Below are 21,062 nucleotides of genomic sequence, written 5' to 3'. Positions count from 1 at the left end.
CGAGAGAGTGTTTAGTAAACACCTGCTAGACTTCGGGCGAGTAAAGGGGGTAGAACACCACATCCCCACGGGAGACCATCCTCCCATAAAGGAGAGATACCGACCCGTACCCCTGGCACACTACCAACACGCCAAGGGGATGCTTAGAGACATGAAGGAGGCTGGGGTAATCAGGGACAGCTGTAGCCCCTGGGCAGCTCCACTAGTCATAGTGAAAAAGAAAGACAACACTATGAGAATGTGTGTAGACTACAGGAAGGTCAACCGTATCACACACAAAGATGCGTACCCGTTACCAAGGATAGAAGAGTCCTTAGCTGCATTAAAATCTGCTAACTTCTTCTCTACTTTGGATCTCACTAGCGGGTACTGGCAGGTTCCTGTAGCAGAGGCGGACCGGGAGAAGACCGCATTCACCACCCCGATGGGTCTCAGTGAATTTAACTGCATGCCGTTCGGGCTCTGCAACGCACCAGGAACCTTCCAACGGTTGATAGAATGCTGTCTGGGACACCGGAACTTCGAGACGGTCCTGTTATACCTGGACGATGTCATCGTCTATTCCAAGACCTACGAGGACCACCTGAAACACCTGGCAGAAGTGTTCGAAGCTCTGGCGAATTACGGCCTAAAGGTGAAACCCTCCAAGTGTCACCTCCTGAAACCAAAGGTGCAATACCTGGGACACGTGGTGAGTGCTGACGGAGTGGCTCCTGACCCTGATAAGATCACCGTGATTAAGGACTGGCCAAGACCCTCCAGCATAAAGGAAGTGCGGCAGTTCCTCGGGTTGGTAGGCTACTACCGAAGATTCATTCCCGGTTTCACCAAAATGGCAGCCCCTATGCAGGACCTCCTGATAGGCCAATCTCGGAAAGCCAAAAACCAGAAGCCGCCCTTTAGGTGGGAAAAGCTGGAAGAGGAGTCCTTCTGCCAGCTGAAGATGGCCCTCACGGGGGATGAAATCCTGGCATATCCAGACTACAGACAGCCCTTTATCCTCCACACGGACGCAAGCAACATCGGGCTAGGAGCCGTACTGTCCCAGATCCAGCAAGGGAAAGAACGGGTAATCGCTTACGCCAGCCGAAAGCTACGGCCCACGGAGAGGAACCCTGAGAATTATAGCTCATTCAAGCTGGAGTTCCTGGCAGTAGTGTGGGCAGTGACCGAACGTTTCAAGCATTACCTTGCCTCCTCTAAATTCACCGTGTACACGGATAACAACCCGTTGACACACCTGGACACTGCAAGGCTCGGTGCCCTGGAACAGAGATGGATGGCCCGCCTGTCCAACTTTGAATTCACCATCAAATACCGGGCAGGACGATCAAATGCCAACGCGGATGCCCTGTCTAGAATGCCGAACTTACCGGACGTAGGGGAAGATCCAGAAGATCTGGAAGAAGTTGAGCTCCCTGCGTTCCACCGTCATGGGATTACCCTGTATTCCCACCGTGTGAAGGACAGGCGCTCCGTGACGTTCAATCCCTTGCCCCACTACAACTGGGCGGAGACGCAAGACAGTGATCCCGCAGTCCATTTGGTGAAGGAAATGCTGACCCAGGCCAATGCCCGTCTTGACCCAGATGCTCCGGAGGAGACCAAGCAACTGTGGAAGGAGAAAAGTAAGCTATTCCTCTACAGGGAGAAGCTGTGCCGGAGAATGGTTAACTCTCGAACGCATGAGTTGACCTGGCAGGTAGTGATCCCAAGACGAGACGCGGCTATGGTTCTGGAGGCATACCACAACGGAGCAGGGCATTTCGGATGGAAGAAGCTGGAGTTCTTGTTGCATGAACGGTTCTACTGGGTAGGCATGAGAGGAGCCATCGAGAGGTGGTGCAGAGACTGTGGCCCGTGCCACCTGAGAAGAAAGGACCGTGCCAGCCAGAAGACTCCCTTGCAGCCCATCATCACCAGACAGCCACTGGAACTGGTAGCCCTGGACCATGTGAAACTGGCTCCAAGCAGATCTGGGTATGTCTACACCCTCACAATCATAGATCATTACTCCCGGTTCCTGGTGGTGGTCCCGGTCAAGGACTTAACGGCTCAAACAGCAGCTAGAGCCTTCCAGCAGCACTTCTGCCATCCACACGGGTACCCGGACCAAGTGTTGACAGACCAAGGACCAGCCTTCGAAGCGGAGGTCTTCCAGGAGTTCTGCAACCTGTATGGCTGCAAGAAGATAACAACAACGCCCTATCACCCTCAAACCAATGGACTCTGCGAGAAGATGAACCAGGTGGTGATAGATCTGCTAAAAACATTGCCCCTGGAAGAACGCAGTCTGTGGCCTGGGAAACTGCCCGATCTGGTGGACCTGTATAACTGTTAGAACCTTGCTCTTAGGTTTTTTTTCCTTTGCTGGTCACATGACCTTGTTGGCCTATTTAAGACTGCTCCGCCCTTCTGGCTTTGCTGGACTTCATTGTATTACTACTTTCTAGCTAGCCTTTGCGCTGTATCTTACTCTGTTAGTTTGCTTGGTCTACGGACCTCTATGTTCTATATATTTTGTTTGTTCGTCTGTCTGCTACTATTTCTGTTAGGAGGTGTCCCATATTCCTCCCAGTCCTTAGTACTTGTAGGGATTCCTTCCCACATCTATAGGTCTCCGTACAGACTAGCTTAGGACTTTAGCAGGTCTGATCGCAGGATCAGGTTCCCTGTTACATCGTAGGGATTCAGCTGAGTTCTATCGTAGGGACAGATCTCCTCTCTTTCCTTAGCTCTGGTAGCAGAACATAACAGTAAGTCCAGCCTGCAAATTCTCTAAGGAAAGATTTTTCTGTTCCATCATGATGTCGGTTCAGGATTTGGCTCATCGCCTGCAGGGACTCTCACTGGAGGTGGCCGAGCTCCGTCAGCACGTGAGTAACTGTCCTGGAGCACATTTCTTGGAGCCTAAGGTATGTTTGCTGGATTTATTTTTTGGTGAACATTGAGAATTTTTTTCATTTAAAAATGCTTGCTTATTGTATTTTCGTTTGAGACCCAAGTCCTCTGGGGATGAATCCCAGCGCATAGGGTTCATAATGTCACTTTTGCGCAAAGAGCCTCAGGAGTGGGCCTTTTCTTTGCAACCTAGTGATACATGCTTCAGATCAGTGGATAGTTTTTTTTCTGCTTTGGGACTATTATATGATGATCCTGACCGTGTCGCATCAGCTGAGACTGAGTTGAGACGTTTGAAACAGGGATCAGGTAATGTGGAAAAATATTGTACTCATTTCCGTCGTTGGTCTACTCAAATAGGGTGGAACGATTCTGCTCTGAAAAGTCTATTTCTTGCTGGGCTCAGTGAAAGGGTTAAAGACCTGCTAATTGCTTATCCTACACCTGAAGATTTGCAACAGGCTATGCAATTAGCTATACGGGTGGATAGGAGACTGCGTGCTAGGGTTAATGAGAGCAAATCCTCTGCTATGTCAGTTTCTGGTTATGAGAATGTGTGTACTAACAGTGGTGAACCGAAGGAGATTGGATCGGTGGCACCTCGCTCTCAAGAAAAAGACCGTCGATTTTCTGAAGGCTTGTGTTTCTATTGCGGAAAATCTGGTCATTTGATTAAAGGCTGTGAGCTTCGTATGAAGAAAGAAAAAAAAATGGTCAGTCATGCCCGTATTGCCTGTTTAAATTCCAAGGGTGTATTTTTAGCTGCTTCCACGATTGCGCAGGAAAAATTAATGGAATTTCGGGTGTTTGTGGATTGTGGGTCTACTCTGAATGTAATTGATGGGGGATTCTTGGAAAGACTCAATTTAAAACCCGAACCTTTATCATCCCCCATTGCTGTGGTTTCTGTGGATGGCTCCTCTTTGAAGAATATTACTCTCAAGGTCTATGAATTTCCTCTCACTATTAATGGTGTTCACCATGAGAAATTGGATTTGGTAGTGTTGAATAACTTGCCTTCTCCAGTAATATTGGGATTGCCCTGGTTAAAATTTCACAATCCTGTACTGGATTGGTCTACCAGTGAAATTAAATCCTGGAGCCATAAATGTTATGACAAGTGTTGTAACGGGCGTATTGCAGCTTTGGATAGGGGAGAATTGCCTGTTCCTATTCAGGATTTTTGGAGAGTTTTTTCTGAGAAGGAATCGCAGGTTTTGCCTCCCCATAGAGACTATGATTGTTCTATTGAATTTGTCCCTGGAGCGACTCTTCCTAAAAGTCGTTTATTTAACCTTACTATTCCTGAGAGGAAGGCTTTGGAGGAATACATACAGACAAGTTTGGCCGCCGGTCACATTAGGCCCTCTAAGTCTCCTGTGGCGGTTGGATTTTTTTTTGTAAAAAAAAAGTACGGCGGTTTACGTCCTTGTCTGGATTTTCGTGAGATTAACAAAATTACTGTACGCAATCCTTACCCACTGCCATTGATTCCTGATCTGTTTAACCAGTTAATGGGGGCCAAGTGGTTCTCTAAAATTGACCTTAAGGGGGCATACAATCTGTTGCGCATGAAGGAGGGTGACGAATGGAAGACTGCTTTTAACACTCCTGTGGGTCATTTTGAGAATCTGGTGATGCCTTTTGGTCTTACTAATGCTCCTGCATTTTTTCAGAATCTTATTAATGACATCCTTAGACCTTTGATCGGTAAAAATGTGGTTGTGTATTTGGATGACATTTTGATTTATTCGCCGGATCTGGAGTCTCATTGGCGGGGCGTGCGTGAGGTATTACAGTTATTAATGGACAATTCGCTTTTTGCTAAGCTGGAGAAATGTGAGTTCGCTGTACAGAGAATTAGTTTTTTGGGTTACATTATCTCCAGTGAAGGTTTTGAGATGGATCCGGTTAAGGTTCAGGCTGTGCAGGAATGGCCTAGGCCTATTGGTTTGAAATCGATACAGAGGTTTTTAGGTTTCGCCAATTATTACAGAAAATTCATAAAAAAATTTTCTAGTATTGTCAAACCTCTGACCGATCTCACCAGGAAAGGTGCTGATGCGGTTCAGTGGTCTTATGAGGCCATTGAAGCTTTTGTGTATCTCAAGGAGAGGTTCACCTCTGCTCCCATCCTTATGCAGCCTGATGTTACTAGGCCGTTTTTGGTTGAGGTTGATGCTTCCTCTGTGGGGGTTGGCGCAGTATTGTCTCAGGATAACGGGGATGGATTACATCCCTGTGCCTTTTTTTCAAAAAAATTTTCGGAGACTGAACTGAATTACGATATTGGTAATCGGGAATTATTGGCTATTAAACTCGCATTTGAACACTGGCGTCACTTCTTGGAAGGTGCGGAATTTCCCGTTCAGGTTCTTACGGATCATAAAAATCTGATATATCTTGATGCTGCCAAGCGCTTGAATGCCCGTCAGGCTTAGGTGGGCACTGTTTTTCTCGCGGTTTAATTTCTCCGTTACTTACATCCCTGGTACTAAGAATGTTAAGGCGGATGCCTTGTCTCGCAGTTTTTCTCCCATAGTCGGTGCTGAGAAAGAGGAGAACATTTTACAAGAAGGTGTTGTGATAGCTGCTTTGGACTCCGTTTTGGAAGATGAGATTCTTAAAGCACAGGAGAATGCCCCATCTAACACTCCTCATGGGAGGTTGTTTGTGCCTGGGACCTTTAGGAGAGATTTATTTGTTGAGTGTCATGAATCTCGGTTGGCAGGTCATCCCGGAATCTCTGAGACCAAGAGACTGGTGGGTCGCAGTTTTTGGTGGCCTGGATGGCAGAAGGAAGTCATTAAGTGGGTGCGTCAATGTACTATATGTGCTAGATCTAAGTCCTCTCATACTCCTGCTGCGGGGTTGCTTTGTCCTTTGGAGGTTCCCAGTGCTCCTTGGACACATTTGGCTATGGACTTTATAACTGACCTTCCCCCCTCTGAGGGTTTTACTGTCATCTGGGTGGTCGTGGACTGTTTTAGCAAGATGTGTCACTTGGTTCCCTTCGTCAAACTGCCCTGCGCTAAAACTCTCGCTAAGGCCTTTGTCAAGGAAATTGTCAGACTTCATGGCGTTCCTACTGACATTGTTTCTGTTAGGGGTCCTCAGTTCGTGGCTCGTTTTTGGCGTGCCTTTTGTGACAGGTTGGGAGTTCATTTGTCGTTCTCGTCCGGATATCATCCTGAATCTAATGGCCAGACAGAAAGGAAAAACCAGGATGCTGAGCAGTTCTTGCGTTGTTTTGTGGCAGACAATCAAGAGGGGTGGTCTGAGTTTCTGCCACTTGCTGAATTTGCTCTGAACAATCATACATCTTCTTCTGCTGGTTGTTCGCCTTTTTTTTGTTGTTCTGGGAGACATCCGTCGTTTGGGTCGTTCTCCAAGTTGGGATCTGCCGTGCCTGAGGAGGAGAATTTTTCCGGTGATTTGGAGAGAGTTTGGACGGATGTGCGTGGTAATCTTCAGGAGGCCAACAGAAAATCTAAGGACTACTTTGATAGGAAACGACAGGAGGTTTTGTTCGCTGTTGGTGACATGGTTTGGTTGTCCTCTAGGAATCTGCGGTTGAGGATTCCTTCTAAGAAATTGGGTCCCAAGTTTGTAGGGCCCTTTAAGGTGCTTCAGGTTGTCAACCAATCTGCTGTTAGGTTGGAGGTTCCTACCTCCTGGAGAATTAATCCGGTATTTCATGTCTCTCTGTTGAAAAAAGCTGTTGTATCGGATTGTGACGCCTCTGCCTCTGTTCCTCCGGTGGTGGAGGACGGGGAATATGAAATTTCTCGCATCCTTAACTCTAGACTGTATAGAGGTAGTTTGCAGTATCTTGTGGCCTGGAAAGGTTTCGGACCCGAGGATAACTCTTGGGTGAGGTCGGATGATGTTTCCGCGTCCAGACTTATCAGAGCGTTTCACAGGAGATTTCCTGATAAGCCTGGTCCTAGGGGATCCGGAGGATCCTCTTAGAAGGGGGGGTACTGTTAGAACCTTGCTCTTAGGTTTTTTTTCCTTTGCTGGTCACATGACCTTGTTGGCCTATTTAAGACTGCTCCGCCCTTCTGGCTTTGCTGGACTTCATTGTATTACTACTTTCTAGCTAGCCTTTGCTCTGTATCTTACTCTGTTAGTTTGCTTGGTCTACGGACCTCTATGTTCTATATATTTTGTTTGTTCGTCTGTCTGCTACTATTTCTGTTAGGAGGTGTCCCATATTCCTCCCAGTCCTTAGTACTTGTAGGGATTCCTTCCCACATCTATAGGTCTCCGTACAGACTAGCTTAGGACTTTAGCAGGTCTGATCGCAGGATCAGGTTCCCTGTTACATCGTAGGGATTAAGCTGAGTTCTATCGTAGGGAGAGATCTCCTCTCTTTCCTTAGCTCTGGTAGCAGAACATAACAATAACCACATCCCTGTAGGTTCCACCAACTGTACCCCGGCTTACCTAATGAGAGAAAGACCTGGTAAGCTGCCTATTGACCTGGATATGGGAGTCCTGACGCCTGAGGACACCTCGCCAGAGGCAGACTGGGATACAGAACGGCAGCAGCAGTATCGGAAAGTACAGGAGAGCGTCGAGCGAAGTCTGTCTCAAGCTAGAGAAAGGCAAGAGAAGGCTTATAACCAGTATGCTCCCGCTATTCCCCTGGTACCTGGAGAGCAAGTCTTGAAGAGGAAGAGGCGGCTCCACAAGTTGGACGACCAGTGGGAGAAGGACCCGTACACCGTACTGCCATCAAGCCATGAGAACCCAAAAATCTGCGTAATCAGTAAGGATGAAGGAGAAACCACAGCCATTGTCTCCAGAGACCACCTGAAGAAGTGTCCCGAGCAGCTGCAAAGCCCTGAAGAAGATCAAGGAAACCCTCAACCCGCAGAGGAAAGGGAAGAAATGATCAGTACCGTACTCGGAGACTTCCCCCGGTCTTGGACACAAGTAAACGGCGCTGTCGTGGTACCAGTCCTCACCTTTCTCCAGCCAGCCCCGCAAGTGCCTACAGAGGAACCGGTAGAGCTGGAAGAGCAGCCGGCCCAAGGGGCAGAAGAGTCCACACCAGCAGTACAGGAGGATCAACCCTCTGCTAGTAGTGAGCCTGCTGTGCCCCTAGTGAGCCAAAGAGTGCGCAGAAAGCTGCCCAGCTTGCCCATAACACCTCCTACACCCTGTAGTGCAGAACCAGTTAGTGAGCTCCGTAGGTCCACTAGAGTCACTAGAGGTCAGATGCCCGCTCGCTGGAGAATCTAAACCAGTGCACTGTAAAGTTGACTGTTTATTGAAAAATGTTTATGTTTGTTGCCTGTTGCTAATTATGTTTCTCAGTTACCCTGCAGATTTATTTGGACTAACAGGTTATGGACACTGGATAACCGGAACAGTTTTGTAGATAGTTGCACCTTGGTGCCTCTTGTGAAGACGGCCGCGGAAGAGAAAACCTGTCTGGCGTGGCCTCCTTGCGGCCCAAAGTAGTTAGTCTACCCTTGCAGCCACGCCCAAGGACAACGCAAGGGGTTTGCTTTGGACAGGTCCCCTATTCTGTGCCAAGACTTCGCCTTGTTGGGTGACATGGACACCCCCTTTGTTTCATAAACTTCACCTTTGGTGATATGGACACTCGGCCACGGAAACGCCGTGACCTCTACAGACTAAAGTTTCTTGTGAATATGTTATTGTATTATTGTTATACCTTGTATTTATGTTTCTTTAAAAAAAATGTGTTTAGTCCCGGAGTACTAAAATTTACTAGGGGGGAATGTGATACCCCAGGGGTCTGGTTGCCACAGTAATAGAGATATTATGTCTGAGAGCAAGTGGGAGGTTTCTCTGGTCAGGAGCCCTAAACATGCAACACGGCCCACCCAGACCTGGGAGGGGAGGAATCTGCCCTTATAAACTGGGTCTGGGGCGGGATTAGGTTAGACAGAGACAGAGCCTGCAGAACAAGCAGAGCAGTCAGAGCCTGGAGAGGGAAAGTGAGAACAGGAGCTCTGTAGGAGCAGCAGCTGAAGGCCAGGGGCTGTGAGCAGAGATATAGCTCGCCCTGGCTGAAGTTACTAAAACCGGACACAGGAGTCCGAGGCTGTGGGGACTGATATATACCCAGCAGCAGAAACCAGCCGGCAGGGGATTCCAGGTCCTCTGGCCATAGAAGCCCGGAGGCTCAGTCACAAAGAAGGGACCAGCGCCGCCATCCAGGAGCGGAGGCTAACAGAAGGCCCCAAGTCACCAGCCATACGGGTGAGCACCACATGGTATACTCAGGGACGTGGGCTACTTGTAACCGCTGACAGCAAGGTAGCCAGGAAGAGTGCAGATAAACGGGGAGGCCTACAACTCCACCTGGCCAGGGGAACTCCTGCTTGCTCGTAGACTGACCAGGCCCTTTAAACTAGCCAGTACTCCCGGGAGGGTCTGCCTTGTACCATCAGTAAAGACCCTGAACTGCACCTCACGTCTCTGTGATTCCTTGCCGCATCAGCACCATCAGCACTGGGACCCTCACACCATCACTCCCATCATCTCTCACATTAGCTGCCCTGAGGCAATACTTCTCCCGTGGGGAGTTATCCCATACTCGGCTGCGCAAACAACATCAGCCTCAGCGGTCGGCAGCGCAGCGGCGGTCCCCACTGACCGCAATCCACGGGTGGCGTAGTCGGACATTTGCTATACATTAAGACTGCCACTGGTTTGACCACCCTGGGCACGGACCGGGTCACCGCCACACGGAGACTACAACCCCCAGCATTCTACAACAGGCCCGGTTCCGGGTTCCCCTGCACAACACAGGCCCAGGGGGCGCGTCAGTTGCGGCCGCCGGCCGCGAACAATCAGCGATATGGGCGGCAAATTTAAACACCGCTCTGCTGATTGGTCGCGCTCGCTGGCCGCGACCAATCAGCATTATTGGCGCCAAATTTAAACCCCGCTCTGCTGATTGCGCCCGGTCGGCCACATACATATTCTAGAATACCCGATGCGTTAGAATCGGGACACCATCTAGTTTATAATATGTCTCCCGCCTTCTTCTATATTACTGTGCATTTATAATATGTCTCCCCCCTTTTTTATACCTACATCTGCACCAAAAACACATCAAATAAGGGGGAGAAGATTGTTATTGTGTAGTTTGGTGTGGATTCTGCAGAAAGAAAAAAACACAGTATTTCTGCACTGTGTGAACACGGCCTTACAGACACAGAAAAGCTGGATGTCAAATAGTGAAGCTACATAAAGATGAGAAAGTTCTGGCGCCTCCGACTGGGAATGAAGGAAGAAAAAATAATCCTCAACTAGAGATGAGCCGGACGCACCGATGACGTCACGCTGTCCTGGGTGATCAAAAGCCGTCAGTGACGCCGGATGGTTAGAGATTGACGGTCTCCTGTCCAACCGCCAGGTAGCACTGACCAGAGACCCGGGAATCCATCCGCTCATCTCTAGTCCCAACCGTCCTGGATACGGCAGACAGTCCTGGATTTCGGTCTATGCCCTGCAGTCTCAAGCATCTGTTGAATTTCCCTCATTACCAGCGCCCCTCTGACAACTCCTCCTGCCAGGGGAGAAAGATAATGGTAAATGGGCATAGACTTGGGTGATGCCAAAGGCATGGCCAAAATTTGACCTGGCACGCTACGCGAATGATGTGCATGATGTGTCCCTTAAAACTTGGGAGGTACGCAGGAGGCTCAGGATGAACATAAGTAAAGCTTGCTCCGGAAAGACTCTTATCGGCAGGACCCCGGGAAACAGAGGGTTACTGGAGACGGTCTGCGATCTGCCATTATAAATTAGCCACTTCCTCCGTTCCTTGTACACAGCTCCCATGTTCCCAGGTTATAATGGTCTCCACTCAGCAAACACAAAACAACCTGAGGCCAAAACCGCAGATATTTACTGCAGCCAAAAATATAGCCAACTGGACGTCCTGGGGCTCGTGCACCCACAGACCTCGCCCTAAACCTCGGACCTCAGCCCAGACCTCGCCCTAAACCTCGGACCTCAGCCCAGACCTCGCCCTAAACCTCAGACCTCAGCCCAGACCCGCAATGTTTACAGCGAGGCCCAGGATCATGGACGCACAAAACTGAGTTACAAGCACAGACGAAAAGCAAAAATCTACCCAAACAATTTTGGAAATAGTGACCCCAGCGAGTCTCAAATTTTCCCTCCACCCGGGCGATACAACGTCGGCCGCACTGTCCTCTGATATCTGCTGTCACCGCACAGGTGGAGTCAGAGATCACGTACAGACCCTCCGAGCATTATTGAGGTGACCCGCTGTTCTGGGACGGGGCGAGCCGGATCCTCTGCCAAACCAGCAGGTATTCTGGGCAGCAGCAGTGTTAATAATAGCTGGTAAACAGGGAGGCGCTGCCGTTTATAGTCGCCCCTGTGTGCCCTGCTGACTACAGGGCATTATTATGGCACATTACAGACTGTGCTGTAATATACATTGCTGTGCAGAAGTCTTATGCCGGGTTCACATAGCGCTTGATCCAATGTTTAGTGACCTCATCGGGGTTTATATATGAACCTCTACACAATGGGATTCGGGCATATGTGCCGACGGCCATTGAGTATAATGGTGCAGATGCCATCACCATTTTCTCTATCCTGCATCATTTTCGGCCGTATTCACCTACTACATGCCGGCAGCAAAATGCAGTTCACTGTGCCTTCATCATCAGTATCTGGTGACCGCCGGTCACTTCCATCATCAGTATCTGGTGACCGCCCATTGCCTCCATCATCAGTATCTGGTGACCACCTGTCACCTCCATCGTCAGTATTGGGTGACCGCCAGTCGCCTCCATCATCAGTATCTGGTGACCGCCCATCGCCTCCATCATCAGTATCTGGTGACCGCCCGTCGCCTCCATCATCAGTATCGGATGACCGCCAGTCGCCTCCATCATCAGTATCTGGTGACCGCCCATCGCCTCCATCATCAGTATCTGGTGACCCCTCATCACCTCCATCATCAGTATCTGGTGACCGCCCATCGCCTCCATCATTAGTATCTGGTGACCGCCTGTCACCTCCATCGTCAGTATCAGGTGACTGCCAGTCGCCTCCATCGTCAGTATTGGGTGACTGCCATTCGCCTCCATCATCAGTATCTGGTGACCGCCCATCGCCTCCATCGTCAGTATTGGGTGACCGCCAGTCGCCTCCATCATCAGTATCTGGTGACCGCCCATCGCCTCCATCGTCAGTATCTGGTGACCGCCCGTCGCCTCCATCATCAGTATCGGATGACCGCCAGTCGCCTCCATCATCAGTATCTGGTGACCGCCCATCGCCTCCATCATCAGTATCTGGTGACCCCTCATCACCTCCATCATCAGTATCTGGTGACCGCCCATCGCCTCCATCATTAGTATCTGGTGACCGCCTGTCACCTCCATCGTCAGTATCAGGTGACTGCCAGTCGCCTCCATCGTCAGTATTGGGTGACCGCCAGTCGCCTCCATCACTTCCGTCACTTGTACTCAGATTATGGACGATCTCGACAGGAGGTTGTGCCAAACATCTTGGAGAAATGAGCCCAGATCTTCTGTGTATGAGGCTTGTGCGGATCCTTCTGTCTCCTCATGTCATCCTGGACAGATTGGATGATGTGAGATCAGGGCTCCGGGCTGGATCATCACCCCCAGGAATCCTCCCTCTTAATGACATTGGCTGAATGTTAGGGGTCATTGTCCGGCTGTATGGTAAGTCTGGAACCAATCAGACGCCTCCCTGATGGTATTTCACAACTCCCCGGCAGCACGCCCGCTGTCTTGGGATCATATTTGACTCACATCTTTCCTTTTATTCCTTATATCCGATCACTTGCTCATGTCACATCTCTAAAACTTTGCCTTTTTTCTCCTTTGAAACTGCAGAAAGTCTTACTGTCGCTCTTATTCACACTCGTCTGGACTACTGCAACTCTCTTCTGATCAGTCTCTCACTAACCAAACTATGTCCTCTCCAATCTGTCCTGAATGCGGCAGCCAGGGTCATATTTCTGTCCAACCGCTACACCAATGCCTCCACCCTGTGCCAGTCATTGCACTGGTTACCCAACTTCTACAGAATCTATAATATAACACTACAAGCATCCCTCTGTCTGAAGCCTCTATAGACTGCGCAAGTGCAACAAGCCTGCGCAGTCTGCCTCTAGACAGAAGAACACATGGAGCCGTTACAGGTAAGAGGAGTTTATGGCGCATGAGATCGCGGTATGTGTAGACACTGAACGCAACCCGCGATCTCTGGCGCCATACTTACATACTTACCTGACCGGGAGGAGCGTTGCCGCGGCGCCTCTCTTCTTGCAGGAAACCGGGGGCAGGAGTGAGGGCATTGGAATCAGCACATGTGCATAGCACTATCCGGCGCCATTTTACTGAAGATACATTTGCAGTGTGTCTTCAGCAAAATGGCGCCAGACCGTGCGGTATGGGCACCCGCGTACTCCGGCACCGCACTCCTCCCCCGGCCTCCCACAGAACAGGACACAGCAACATTGGAGCACAGGGAAGAAAGGTGAGTATAAGTGTTTATTTTTTTGTATGTGTGCAGCGTGAAAGGGATGAGGGGTGCCATACATACCAGGATTAGGGGGTAAGGGGGCCACGCATACCTGGATTGGGGGATGAGAGGGCCACACATACCAGGATTGGGGGATGAGGGGTACCATACATACCAGGATTGGGGGATGAGAGGGCCACATATACCAGGATTGGGGGATGAGGGGTACCATACATACCAGGATTGAGGGGTGAGGGGTACCATGCATACCAGGATTGGGGGTGAGGGGTACCATGCATACCAGGATGGGGGGATGAGGGGTACCATGAATACCAGGATTGGGGGGTGAGTGGTCCATGCATACCAGGATTGGGGGTGAGGGGACCATACATACCAGGATTGGGGATGAAGGGTGCCATACATACCAGGACTGGGAGTGAGGGGTACCATGCATACCAGGATAGGAATGTGGGGTACCATGCATACCAGGATGAGGGATAGGATGCCATACATACCAGGATGAGGGATGGGGTGCCATGCATACCAGGATGAGGGGTACCATGCATACCAGGATTGGGGGATGAGTGGTGCCATGCATACCAGAATAGGGATGAGGGGTACCATACATACCATGATTGAGGGGTGAGGGGTACCATGCATACCAGGATTGGGGGTGAGAGAACCATGCTTACCAGGATTGGAGGTGAGGGGACCATGCATACCAGAATAGGGATGAGGGGTACCATGCATACCAGGATGAGGGATGGGATGCCATGCATGCCAGGATGAGGGGTACCATGCATACCAGAATAGGGATGAGGGGTACCATGCATACCAGAATAGGGATGAGGGGTACCATGCATACCAGAATAGGGATGAGGGGTACCATGCATACCAGGATTGGGGGATGAGCGGTACTATGCATACCAGGATTGTGGATGAGGGGGTACCATGCATACCAGGATTGGGGATGAGGGGTGCCATGCATACCAGGATTGGGGGATGAGGGGTACCATGCATACCAGGATTGGGGTTGAGGGGACCATGCATACCAGGATTGGGGATGAGGGGTGCCATACATAGCAGAATTGGGGGGTGAGGGGTGCCATGCATACCAGAATAGGGATGAAAGGTGCCATGCATACCAGGATTGGGGGATGAGGGATACCATGCATACCAGAATAGGGATGAGAGGTACCATGCATACCAGGATTGGGGGGTGAGGGGTGCCATGCATACCAGAATAGGGATGAGGGGTACCATGCATACCAGGATTGGGGGATGAGGGGTACCATGCATATCAGGATTGGGATTAAGGGGACCATTCATACCAGCATTGGGGATGAGGTGTGCCATGCATAACAGCATTGGGCATGAAGGGTACCATGCATACCAGAATAGGGATGAGGGGTACCATGCATACCACAATAGGGATGAGGTGTACCATGCATACCAGAATAGGGATGAGGAGGCCATACATACCAGAATTGGGATGAGGGGTGCCATGCATACCAGGATAGGGATGAGGAGTGCCATGCATACCAGGATAAGGGGTACCATACATACCAGAATAGGCATGCGGGGTACCATGCATACCAGAATGAGGGATGGGGTGCCATGTATACCAGAATTGGGGAATGAGGAAGCCATACAAACCAGGATTGGGGGATGAGGGGTGCCATATATACCAGGATGAGAGATGGGGTGCCATGCATACCAGGATTGGAATGAGGGGTGCCATGCATACCAGGATTGGGAATGAGGGGCGCCATGCATACCAGGATTGGGGATGAGGGGTGCCAGGCATACCAGGATTGGGGGATGAGGGGTGCCAGGCATACCAGGATTAGGGATGAGGGGGCCATGCATACCAGGATTGGATCTGAGGGGGCCATGCATACCAGGATTGGGGATGAGGAGTCCATGCATACCAGGATTGGGGGATGAGGGGTGCCATGCATACCAGGATTGGGGATGAGGGGTGCCATGCATACCAGGATTGGGGATGAGGGGTGCCATGCATACCAGGATTGGGGATGAGGGGTGCCATTCATACCAGGATTGGGGATGAAGGGTGCCATGCATACCAGGATTGAGGGGTGAGGGGTCCATACATACCAGGATTGGGGGATGAGGGGTGCCATGCATACCAGGATTGGGGATGAGGGGTACAATGCATACCAGGATTGGGGATGAGGGGTGCCATGCATACCAGGATTGGGGATAAGGGGTGTCATGCATACAAGGATTGGGGATGAGGGGCCATGCATACCAGGATTGGGGATGAGGGGGCCATGCATGCCAGGATTGGGATGAGGGGGCCATGCATACCAGGTTTGGGATGAGGGGGCCATGCATACCAGGATAGGGATGATGGGTACCATGTATACCAGAATGAGGGATGGGGTGCCATGCATACCAGGATGAGGTGCACCATACATACCAGGATAGGGATGAGGGATGGGGTATCATGCATACCAGGATGGGGGTGAGGAGCTCATGCATACCAGTGTACGGCTGAGGGGGTCATGCATACCAGGATTGGGGATGAGGGGTGCCATGCATACCAGGATTGGGGATGAGGGGTGCCATGCATACCAGGATTGGGGATGAAGGGTGCCATGCATACCAGGATTGAGGGGTGAGGGGTCCATACATACCAGGATTGGGGGATGAGGGGTGCCATGCATACCAGGATTGGGGATGAGGGGTACCATGCATACCAGGATTGGGGATGAGGGGTGCCATGCATACCAGGATTGGGGATAAGGGGTGTCATGCATACAAGGATTGGGGATAAGGGGCCATGCATACCAGGATTGGGGATGAGGGGGCCATGCATGCCAGGATTGGGATGAGGGGGCCATGCATACCAGGTTTGGGATGAGGGGGCCATGCATACCAGGATAGGGATGATGGGTACCATGTATACCAGAATGAGGGATGGGGTGCCATGCATACCAGGATGAGGTGTACCATACATACCAGGATAGGGATGAGGGATGGGGTATCATGCATACCAGGATGGGGGTGAGGAGCTCATGCATACCAGTATACGGCTGAGGGGGTCATGCATTCCAGGATTGGGATGAGGGGAGCCATGCATTCCAGGATTGGGATGAGGGGTGCCATGCATACCAGGATTGGGGGTGAGGGGTGCCATGCATACCAGGATTGGGGGTGAGGGGTGCCATGCATACCAGAATTGGGATGAGGGGTGCCATGCATACCAGGATAGGGATGAGGAGTGCCATGCATACCAGGATAAGGGGTACCATACATACCAGAATAGGCATGCGGGGTACCATGCATACCAGAATGAGGGATGGGGTGCCATGTATACCAGAATTGGGGAATGAGGAAGGCATACAAACCAGGATTGGGGGATGAGGGGTGCCATATATACCAGGATGAGAGATGGGGTGCCATACATACCAGGATTGGGATGAGGGGTGCCATGCATGCCAGAATGAGGGATGGGGTGCCATGCATACCAGGATGAGGTGTACCATACATACCAGGATAGGAATGAGGGATGGGGTATCATGCATACCAGGATGGGGGTGAGGAGCTCATGCATACCAGTATACGGCTGAGGGGGTCATGCATTCCAGGATTGGGATGAGGGGAGCCATGCATTCCAGGATTGGGATGAGGGGTGCCATGCATACCAGGATTGGGGATGAGGGGTGCCATGCATACCAGGATTGGGGATGAGGGGTGCCATTCATACCAGGATTGGGGATAAGGGGTGTCATGCATACAAGGATTGGGGATAAGGGGTGTCATGCATACAAGGATTGGGGATGAGGGGCCATGCATACCAGGATTGGGGATGAGGGGGCCATGCATGCCAGGTTTGGGATGAGGGGTACCATGTATACCAGAATGAGGAATGGGGTGCCATGCATACCAGGATGAGGTGTACCATACATACCAGGATAGGGATGAGGGATGGGGTATCATGCATACCAGGATGGAGGTGAGGAGCTCATGCATACCAGTATAAGGCTGAGGGGGTCATGCATTCCAGGATTGGGATCAGGGGAGCCATGCATTCCAGGATTGGGATGAGGGGTGCCATGCATACCAGGATTGGGGGTGAGGGGTGCCATGCATACCAGGATTGGGGGTGAGGGGTGCCATGCATACCAGGATAGGATGGGGGGACGGGATGGGGGCAGACTTACAGAAAACGTTTCACCTCTGTCATTGCCAACAAAGGATAAATAACAAAGTATTGAGATGAACTTTTGTAATTGACCAAATATTTATTTTCCACCAAAATTTGAAAAAAAATCTTTCCAGATCAGACAATGTGATTTTCAGGATTTGTTTTCTCATTTTGTCTCTCATAGTTGAGGTCGACCTATGATGTCAATTACAGGCCGACCTCATTTTTTTAAGTGGGAGAACTTGCACAGTTGGTGGCTGACTATAAATACTTTTTTTCCCCACTGTACCTGTTCTCTCCACAGTGCTGCACCGCCTTACATCTCCTCATCTCCGTCTATTAACTACCTGTTCTCTCCAAAGAGCTGCAACGCCCTATATCTCCTCCTGACCTCTGTTTACCTCTTACCCATCCTCTCCACAGTGCTGCACCGCCCTATATCTCCTCATCATCTCTGCCTACCACCTACCCAACCTCTCCACAGTGCTGCACCACCCTACATCTCCTTCTCATCTCTGTCTACCACTTACCCATCCTCTCCACAGTGCTGTACCACCCTACATCTCCTCCTCATCTCTGTCTACCACCTACCCATCCTCTCCACAGTGCTGCAACATCCTACATCTCCTCCTCATCAGTCTATCATCCTAACCGTCCTCTCCACAGTGCTGCACTATCCTAGATCTCCTCCTCATTTCTGTCTACTACTTACCCATCCTCTCCACAATGCAGCACTGCCCTATATCTCCTCCTCATTTCTGTCTACCACTTACCCATCCTCTCCACAGTGCTGCACCACCCTACATTTCCTCATCTCTGTCTACCATCCTCCCCATCCTCTCCACAGTGCTGCACCACCTTACATCTCCTCCTCATCTCTGTCTACCATCCTAGCCGTCCTCTCCACAATGCTGCCCCATCCTACATCTCCTCCTCATCTGTCTATCATCCTAACCGTCCTCTCCACTGTGCTGCACCATCCTACATCTCCTCCTCATCTCTGTCTACCATCCTAGCCGTCCTCTCCGCAATGCTGCCCCATCCTACATCTCCTCCTCATCTGTCTATCATCCTAACCGTCCTCTCCACAGTGCTGCACCATCCTACATCTCCTCCTCATTTCTGTCTACCACCTACCCGTACTCTCTACAGTGCTGCACTGCCCTACATCTCCTCCTCATCTCTGCCTACCACCTACTCGTCTTCTCCACAGTGCTGCACCGCCCTACATCTCCTCCTTGTTATGATCTGCAACAAGTACTAAGGAAAGATAGGGTAAAGCTGTCCCTACAGTAAGACTAAGCTGAATCCCTATGATGTAGCGCTCTGCCTGTTCCTTGCGAACAGACCCGCCTTAGTCCTCTGCTAGTCTGAACGAAGACCTATAGCATAAAGGAAGGGGTCCCTAAAAGAACTAAGGACTGGAACAAAAATGGGACACCTCCTGAACAGAGAAGGTTCTTGCAGAACACAAAAAGATAAACTGACAAAAAGGTACTAGAGGTCCCAGGAGGACCAAGCAAACTGACAGAGAAAGGCACAGAAGCACCTGGCTAGAAAAACAGTCAAACCACACTGAAGTCCAGCACAACCAAAAGGGCAGAGCTGGAATATATAGGCAGATGGTCACGTGACCGCAAAACACAAGATGGAAAAAACAAACAGGAGGGTTCTAACACTCATCTCTGTCTACCTGTCACGGGTGTGTCGCCACGAAGATTGTCGCGATTACACAGCCTGACTTCTCGCAGCTGAGTTTTTGGTGCTTGGTGTTTTTCGGCAGGGAGGGAGTTAATTCTCTCTCTCTGTGCTAGACGAGGCCCAGCCTCGCCCAGCTGCAGTTAATTCTGCAGTATTGGGACTCCTTCAAATACCTGCCGTTCTGATAGGGTAGTTGTCGGTGAAAGCTTTTCATGCAGACTATCAGAGTGATACGTGGTATTGTGAAGTTAGGAGCGAAGTGTACTCGGTGTGTTTTTTTCCCTTCCTCGCTTTAATCTTTATCCCCTTACCCGTTGGTGTTCCCTCCGTTGTAGTGGTGTAAGTTTTTTGTATGGGAGGTGGTTTTTGGTTTGCCCCTTGTACTGTCTCGTTCGTCTTGTACTGTGTTTGGCATATACGGTCCTGTCCCCAATTGTTGTGATCGGGGTCCTTCTCAGGACTAGATTACTGAGGTTCAGGGATTCTCAGGAGGTAGGTTTACGCTGCCGGCCTGGACCTCTGTACCATCAACAGTACCTCCAGGTAGAGCGATTAGGCAGGGCCTCAGTGTAGGGTCAGCATAGGCTCCTGACCTCCTGAACGCCGAGACAGCGTGACATTTTCACCGACCCACTAAAAGATTCTCTCCAGCCACCATGGATCCAGTAGCCAATATAGCTCGGCAGTTGCAGAGTTTGTCCTTGGAGCTGGCGGACGTTAAGTCCAAGGTTTTGTATCCCCTGGAGCAAGCCGGATCAGAACCGAAAGTAGCTCTCCCTGACAGGTTCACGGGGGGGCGGGACAAGTTTTTTGTTTTCCAGGAGGCATGTAAGTTGTACTTTCGGCTGCGGCCTCGGTCATCGGGGAGTGAAGAACAAAGGGTGGGAATAGTCATCTCGCTCCTTCAAGGGGACCCCCAATCTTGGGCGTTCTCTCTTCCCCCGGGCTCTCCGGACAGTGGATGGGTTTTTCTCTGCTCTGGGTCTTGTTTATGATGACCCGGATCGGATCTCCCTTGCTGAATCTAAGTTACGTAGGATCCAGCAGGGAGATCGTCCTGCGGAGGAATTCTGTTCAGAGTTCCGTAGGTGGGCCACGAACACCCAGTGGAATGACCCGGCTCTTCGGAGCCAGTTTTGTCAAGGTTTATCTGACAAATTAAAGGATATGTTGGCACAGTATGACTCTCCCGCGTCGCTGGAAGCCGCTATGGCCCTTGCTATTTGCATTGACAGACGGGTTAGGGAGAGGTGCGGGATAACTCCACCCCCTGTGATGACTCCACCTTCTACAAGGGTCCCTTATATGGAGGTTCCCCTGGTCAGTCCAGAGGAGCCTATGCAGTTAGGAGGGACATCCTTTCGGCGGAGGGGACCGGCGGTGCGCCACAAGACAGGAAGGTGTTTCTTCTGCGGGAGAAAGGAACATTTTATTGGGGGGTGTCCTTCCCGTCCTTCGCAGAGCAAAGAGTCGTCGGAAAACTATTGATCCCAGGTTGTGTGGTGGACGGCAATCTGGGAGTAGGTATTTCGTCCCTAGGTTCGTCTCAGTTTCTTGTACCGGCGGAGGTGGTTGTGGGTACGAGAACTGAGAGGTTATCTGTTCTTCTGGATAGTGGGGCCGGGGCTAATCTGGTGGACGCTCGGTTTGCTCGGTTTCAAGGTATGCGATTGAGTGTGTTGGCTAAACCCGTCCCCATATTCTCGATCGACGCCAGGCCTCTCGGTCAGGGAAGTTTTTCGCAAGCGGTGAATAACATAAA

The sequence above is a fragment of the Phyllobates terribilis genome, unplaced genomic scaffold (assembly GCF_046119375.1).
Source record: "Phyllobates terribilis strain yellow unplaced genomic scaffold, ASM4611937v1 Scaffold_3__8_contigs__length_932513732, whole genome shotgun sequence".
NCBI classification, from domain to species: domain Eukaryota; kingdom Metazoa; phylum Chordata; class Amphibia; order Anura; family Dendrobatidae; genus Phyllobates; species Phyllobates terribilis.
This window is presented reverse-complemented; position numbering follows the sequence as displayed.